The sequence below is a fragment of the Canis lupus genome, chromosome 24 (genome assembly GCF_003254725.2).
Source record: "Canis lupus dingo isolate Sandy chromosome 24, ASM325472v2, whole genome shotgun sequence".
Taxonomy (NCBI): Eukaryota; Metazoa; Chordata; class Mammalia; order Carnivora; family Canidae; genus Canis; species Canis lupus.
Window position 1 is genome coordinate 24,632,668 of NC_064266.1, and position 7,002 is coordinate 24,639,669.

The 7,002-nt window shown below is 44.2% G+C and overlaps 1 protein-coding gene across 18 annotated transcripts in view; it reads right to left on the minus strand.

The window, feature by feature from the left end:
* LOC112673874 (RNA-binding protein 12) overlaps window positions 1-4,394 on the minus strand; it is a 35,931-nt gene extending 31,537 nt beyond the window's left edge. For 2 of the 18 annotated variants that reach the window (XM_025469869.3, XM_049100618.1), the window contains exon 1: window positions 3,668-3,826. The gene's annotated coding sequence lies outside the window, so the exon portion shown is untranslated. Of the gene's footprint in view, window positions 1-2,595; window positions 2,621-2,817; window positions 2,866-3,441; window positions 3,635-3,667 lie in introns of those variants that run through there. The other 16 variants (XM_025469870.3, XM_049100616.1, XM_035705942.2 and 13 more) reach the window with 15 other exon arrangements.
* Window positions 4,395-7,002: the final 2,608 nt, after the last annotated feature.

Consider the following 7,002-nt stretch of genomic DNA (forward strand, 5'->3'; position numbering starts at 1 on the left):
AGACTTGGTGAATTTTAGAAGGATAAGACTGAAACAATTTTATGCAACAAAACATCTAAAATACAGGTTTTAGGGAATCCCTGGGTGACTCAGCGGTTTGGCCCCTGCCTTCGGCCCAGGGTGTGATCCTGGAGAGGGGGGATAGAGTCTCGCATCAGGCTCCCTGCGTGGAGCCTGCTTCTCCCTCTGCCTGTGTCTCTGCCTCTTTGTGTGTGTGTCTTTCATGAATAAATAAATAAAATCTTAAAAAAAAATACAGGCTTTACTTATATGTAAAGCATAAAGGTATGAAGGAGAAAATGGGCCTGATTTGCCATTAAATTCACTGATACATACCAGATCTAAAACAAGAAGATTGCTCTAGTATACTTTTCCACTTTGTTAGGAATTAGTCCTAACATAGTGGCTTTGCGTCAGCTTTAGAAATACAAGATACATGCACAAATTACAAATATCTGCGATGAAAATTTAGCATATTATTATGACACAACACATTTTATTTACTAATCATTTCAATCACTTGGAATTTCAGAGTAAAATGTCTGACAAGAATCCTCGTATAGTCAGAAAGCCAAAGCACAAACCAGTTGAACTTAACCGTTTCCACTCTTCATCTGGTGATAAACATCAAAAAGTGAATTTTAACTTTGTTCAGTTATCAGTCTTTAATCAACAAAAACCAGAGTACAGCAGAGCTAAATTCTTTAGATTCAAAAAATAAGAAAAGCAGCACCCCTCAAATGTTCACCTCAGAGATGAGCAACAGAGAACCAATCATAATGGGCACAATGCTATAAAGCCGCATAATCACATTATGGCAGGCATTATGGAAAAAAAACACAGCTTCATCCACTTGATTTTGTTCCCATCCCCAAATGGATCACATTTCAGATTCTGGGATCATTTTCCCCCCCTGGGATCATTCTTTTTTTTTTCCCCCTGGGATCATTCTTAATGAAACAATTCTTCTGACACTGAGGGACATGAATCTTTTAGATAGCTCGTTACTTAACTTTCCCATTAACCTCCAGTCCTCAAAAGTGGCAAATCAAGACATTTCCAAATAAGATATAGACTCCCCCTGCCAAAAAGACTCTAATATTATTTTTCAGCTCTCCCCCCAAATGCCAACAAATATGTTCATTATCTTGATTTAAACTTAAAAGCAACAATATTACTTCTAACCTAGCCAACCACATTCGCCCTCACTTTTGGTCTTAAGACTTAAAAAGTGGCTTGAAACTTAATGAAATAAAACTCATTGCAAACCAAAAGGTATCTGAGTGGTGGTAGTAAAATCTGATAAACTATAAAGTAGGTGAAGTTATTTTTCTGCTTAGTTGACCTAAAATATTCAACAACATTCATTTATACCACGAACATTTATTAAGTACTTGTGGCGGGGACAGGAGATATAGAAATAGTCGACAGTCCTTAGATTTTAGGGAGAGATATCTAAGAGCATATTTTGTGCAATTACTGACACTTAGAAGTTCTTTCTACAACCTCTACAGAAGAAAATATTCATCTAAACTGAAAAAAAAGCGTGGCTCTCTACCAAATGGAATAAAAACAGTATGTACATTGTCACTGGATTCCAGCACCTGGAATACACAGGTCCACAAATCGTTTCACATCTAAAAATTGTACCAACAACCCCCAAACTCTCAATATGCAATCATCAAAACATTTGGCATATCACAAGAAAGTGAAAGAAGCCAGAAGTATGCTGACATGAGCACATAACAGTAAGTTCCAAGTAACTACCAAAGTGGTTTCTAAAGCTTCATTTTCCACCTAACAGATACGAACGTAAGAAAAATACAAGTTATGCATTACAATCCTTAAACAAAATAAATATTTAATCAAGCATATAAAGATGATATAAAATGCATTCCCTGTTTCATTACAAAGTTTTCCAGCAATACTGAGTACATCCTCAACCTTTATATCAACAGGCCAAACATTTCATTTTCTTAAAAAATTGCCATAAAATTATTTTAACCACCTGTAACAGTTCTTCCCAACTTTTTAATATTCCTGGAAAATGCCTGAACATAATTACTTCCCACTAAATCCAAAAGTCCATTCAGTCAAAATCACCAAATTTCAAAAACGAGTACAACCAGTCTTGTATTACATTTCTATAAAACAAAACAAACAAGATCAGCCCATTATGACCAGACTCTTAGGACATTTTTCAACTGCAAATGATCTGAAATACATTAACCATATAAACTAAAGAACAAACTCCAATGTAATTCATCTCACCTCACTAATACTGCATTTCACAAAAACGACAAGATTTTAAACCATTCAAGCAAGCAGCCCTAAGAATACTCCAGTCACAAGTCCCTCCTTCAACGATCCTTCAGTTGCAATTACATTTTTCCTCAGATTATACTGACTGGAATTACACTATTCTTGAGAAATCCTCAATGGTTCCTGACAACTACCACAAATTATATTAGGTCATCTCTGGAAATCCTGGAGTCAAGGGAGGTTTCAGGGTCCAGAAACCGCTCCCACGTTAGAGCCTGCAACTCAGGATACAGAGCTCCCAGCACTCTTACGCTAAATAAATAACCCAGTTACCTTCACCAGAGCCGCTCAGATTTTTCACTGTAAAGTTCACATTACAGGCACACAAGAAGTCCGTGCATGCATTTACAATCTGGCAGCTAAGCCTGCACTGGTGTCCATCCCCTACGCAAACCTGTAGATTCTCAAAGCCCCACCCACTTATTTCACGTGGCTGCCAACTAACACCTCCAGCCTCCACTAGAGAAACTCACTCACACATCAAAAAGCACCCACCCTCCACCTCGTTGGGTCCGCTCCTCTCTCAGTGCTGGAGGCTCTCTCCTAAGGGATAGGCAAAGGTGGTGCTCTTTGCAGCTTCTTCCCTGCTTGGGGATCAAGGGCCTGGCTTCCGAAATTCTCAGAAGCCTGGGAGGCGTACTCACCCCCCACTTTCTCGCTACAGAGGCCGGCTTCTCAAGTCGCCGACACTCTAGAGGGTAAGCCCCGCCCCGCGCTGAGCCTTGGAAGCGTTTCCCTACAACCCTCACCACCTTCGGCCGAGAGGGCGGCCGGTTCTGACTTCCTTCCTTCCTAGGCTCACAGGAGTGTACCGACTGCAGCTTCCTCCCCACAGGTGTATCCAGACTCCAGTCCCCTTTTCCTGTTAGGCCACAGGAGCCTCCTTTCCACTTGGGATGGAGGGAGTGTCCTCACTACGTTTATCTCCTCACTACGGGGCACAGAGATGTAGTTACAATCTCTGTCCCTTTAGGGAGGCACAGAGAATCTTGCTCATTCGGGATAAACATGTGTTTTCACTGCAACCCCCGTTAGTTCGCAGGCCGCTGGGCCACCCAGCTGTGTGTGGCCTCCTCCCTCTCAGACCACGGGGCGTCCTCCCTAGGGCCCCGTCCCCACTTCGGTATGCAGGCTCATCCTCATCCTCTCTTGCGTCCTTCCTGCATCCTCTCAGGATTCAAAGGCGCAAGCGGCTTCCCAGGCCCCCCGCAGCCATGCCGCGACCCTTTTGTGTGGGGCGCTCGCAGCGGCGGGCTCGGAGGCCTCCGAAGGCCCCGCCCCGGGCCACCAAGGGGCGGCTCGAGCCCCGCACAGCCCCGCCCGTTCCGGGCTGCGGGAGTCTTACCGGGGAGAGCTGCGCGGCACCCGAACCCAGACCCGAGTTACCCCCCGCGCGAGTGCCTCCGCCCCGCGGCCGACAGCCCCAGCCCGAACGGCTTCCCGGAGCCCACAGCAGCCACCACCTCTTTCGCCGCTTCACAAAATGGCCGACAGCCCGCTCAGCAGCTCCGCGTTCCAGAAGGGGAGGGACGGAACGGTGACGTGCGGGGCGGAGCGGCGCAAGCGCGCTGAGGTTCTTGGGCAATTTCCCGGAAGTTGCAGGTATTTGTGGCGAGAGGAACTTTTCAGTCTTTTGCGTGTGGCGTTTGCGCACTAACTCCGCCTAAGGGGAGTGATTGATGAGCGGTGGTTTGGGTAAGAGTCTCGCTTTGCCCCTCAGTGCGGGCCTTTGTGCAAATTACTTCTTTCTCGATCCTCAGCGAAACGCAAGAAATAGTGCCTCCTTCGCATAATTGTTTCGAGGATGAAATGGACCACAAAGTAGTGCCTGGTTCTGTTGATGATGCCCTGACAGAATTTAAAAATTTCAGTCCAAAAAAAAAAAAAAATTTCAGTCCAGGGGCACCTGGGTGGCTCAGTAGTTGAACATCTGCCTTTGGCTCAGGTCATGATCCCCGGGTCCTGGGATGGAGTCTCGCATCAGGCTCCCCAAAGGGAGCCTGCTTCTCTACCTGTGTCTCTGCCTCTCTCTCTCTGTGTCTCATGAATAAATAAAATCTTAAACAAAATAAATAAATACAAAAATTTCAGTCCAAGGAGCCTTACCCAGTTCTCATTAACCCCTCCACGGCTGCACTTAGTTTTATTTTATTACAGAAAAAATAATTCTTGTGCTTGCTCTGGTCCCAGCCTCCCAGACTCTACTCCTGCTGCCTCAACCCTATTATTGTCATTGAAACCGCCATAGAGGGAGGCCTGGGTAGCTCAGTTGGTTGAGTGTCTGCCTTTGGCTCTGGGTGTGATCCTGGAGTCCCAGTATGGAGACTGCTTCTCCCTGTGCCTCTGTCTCTCTTAGGAATAAATAAATAAAATCCTTAAAAAAAAAAAAAAAAAAAAAAAACACACACATGAAGATGGATAGAGATTAAGATAGACACACTAATGTTTCAGCAAGACTTAACAAATTACCCCTCTTCCTTATTCTTAAAGCTTCTCCTTGGATCCCTGGGTGGCGCAGTGGTTTGGCGCCTGCCTTTGGCCCAGGGCGCGATCCTGGAGACCCGGGATCGAGTCCCACGTCGGGCTCCCGGTGCAAGGAGCCTGCTTATGTCTCTGCCTCTCTCTCTCTCTCTCTGTGTGACTATCATAAATAAATAAAATTTAAAAAAATATTTAAAAAAAAAAAAGCTTCTCCTTTTCCTTCCCTTGTTTTTCTATAGAAACCTTTGTTTCAGGAGCTCTGCATCAATGTTGACATCTTGCTTACCTCAAAGTATACCTAAGAATGAGACTCTGGGGATACCTGGGTGGCTCACCAGGTTGGTGCCTGCATTCGGCCCAGGGCGTGATCTTGGGAGATCCAGGATGGAGTCCCACATCAGGCTCCCTGCATGGAGCCTGCTTTTCTCTCAGCCTGTGTCTCTGCCTTTTTCTCTCTCTCTGTATCTCTCATAAATAAATAAATAAATCTTAAAAAAAAAAAAAAAAAAAAAAGAATGAGACTCCGATAGCCATTGCCAGTGCTAATCATGAGACTCCCTTGAAGACATAACCAATAGGGCTGGCAGTACTTCCAGATTCCCAACCAACTGCCCAGACCCTGTATTTTTTTCTATAAAACCCCTCAGCCTTTTACCAATTATGGGTAGGCAGTTTTTTTTTTTTTTTTTTTTTTTTTTTTTGGGTAGGCAGTTTTGAAGGCATTAGCCTGCTGCAGCCTCCTTTGCCTGGAAATCATAAAACTATCTTTCCTCTTTACCCCCAAACTCTATCCTTGTGCTATATTTCAGCTCTGGAGCACAGAGCCTGGTTTTCAACAACATAATGACTGTCATGAAAATTGAGCTAATTTTGTTTTAAAGATTTTGTTTATTTATTCAGAGGAGACACAGAGAAAGAGACAGAGATATAGGCAGAGGGAGAAGCAGGCTCCCTGCAGGGAGCCCAATGTGGGACTCATCTTGGGACTCTAGATCACTGCCTGAGTGGAAGGCAGACGCTCAACCACTGAGCTACGCAGGCGTCTCTGAACTAATCTTTCAAATCAGGAAGTGAGGGGTCAATTGCGCAAGAAAATCAGGGACTAAGCTCCCACAACTCCAACAAGTTTTTGGGAAGATTCGAGGGGCAGACTTGCCTAGTACTAATGCAGTATGCCAAAAACAGAAAATTGGAAAACCAGGCCACACTTTTAAACCAAACCTACACTTTGTTACATATACTCTTTGTCGGTATACTATAGTGTTTTGAAACAAAACCTACTAAATGCAACTGGAAACAACAACAATCCAGGTTGTTTCCTGGATTCACTCCTGGAATAGAAAATGGTCATTAGGGCAGCCCGGGTGGCTCAGCGGTTTAGCACCACCTTGGGTCCAGGGCCTGATCCTGGAGACCCGGGATCGAGTCCCACGTCAGGCTCCCTGCACAGAGCCTGCTTCTCCCTCTGCCTGTGTCTGTGCCTTCTCTCTCTCTCTCTGTCTCATGAATAAATAAATAAAATCTTAAAAAAAAAAAAGGGCATTAATGAGAAAACTGGTGAAATTTGAATAAAATCTGGAGTTAATAGTAACATATAGATGTTAATCTCTTAGTTTTGACACAAAAGTTTTATATTAGATGTTAGAATTAGAGGAAACTGGGTGATGGGCATCTAATTCTGTACTGTCTTTGAAACTTTCTCTAACTCTAATATTAGGGCAGCCCGGGCGGCTCAGTGGTTTAGCGCCGCCTTCAGCCTAGGGCCTGATCCTGAAGACCCGGGATCGAGTCCCACGTCGGGCTCCCTGCATGGAGCCTGCTTTTCCCTCTGCCTGTGTCTCTGCCTCTCTCTCTCTCTCCCTCTGTCTCTCATGAATAAATAAATACAATCTTTTAAAAATAAATAAATAAATCTAATATTACTCAAGGGGCACCTGGGTGGCTCAGTAGGTTAAGCATCTGCCTTCGGCTCAAGTCATGATCTCAGGGTCCTGGGATTGAGCCCTGCATGAGACATTACACTCAGCAGCGAGTCTGTTTCTCCCTTTCTCTCTCCTTCTGTGATGTCTCTTGTTCTCAGTCTCTTTCAAATAAAGTTTTTAAAAATACATAGTAATTCAAAATAAAAAATTTGTTTAAAAACCTCCTCCCCATATATATACATTTACCTCCTATCCATATACATTTACCATACTTTGA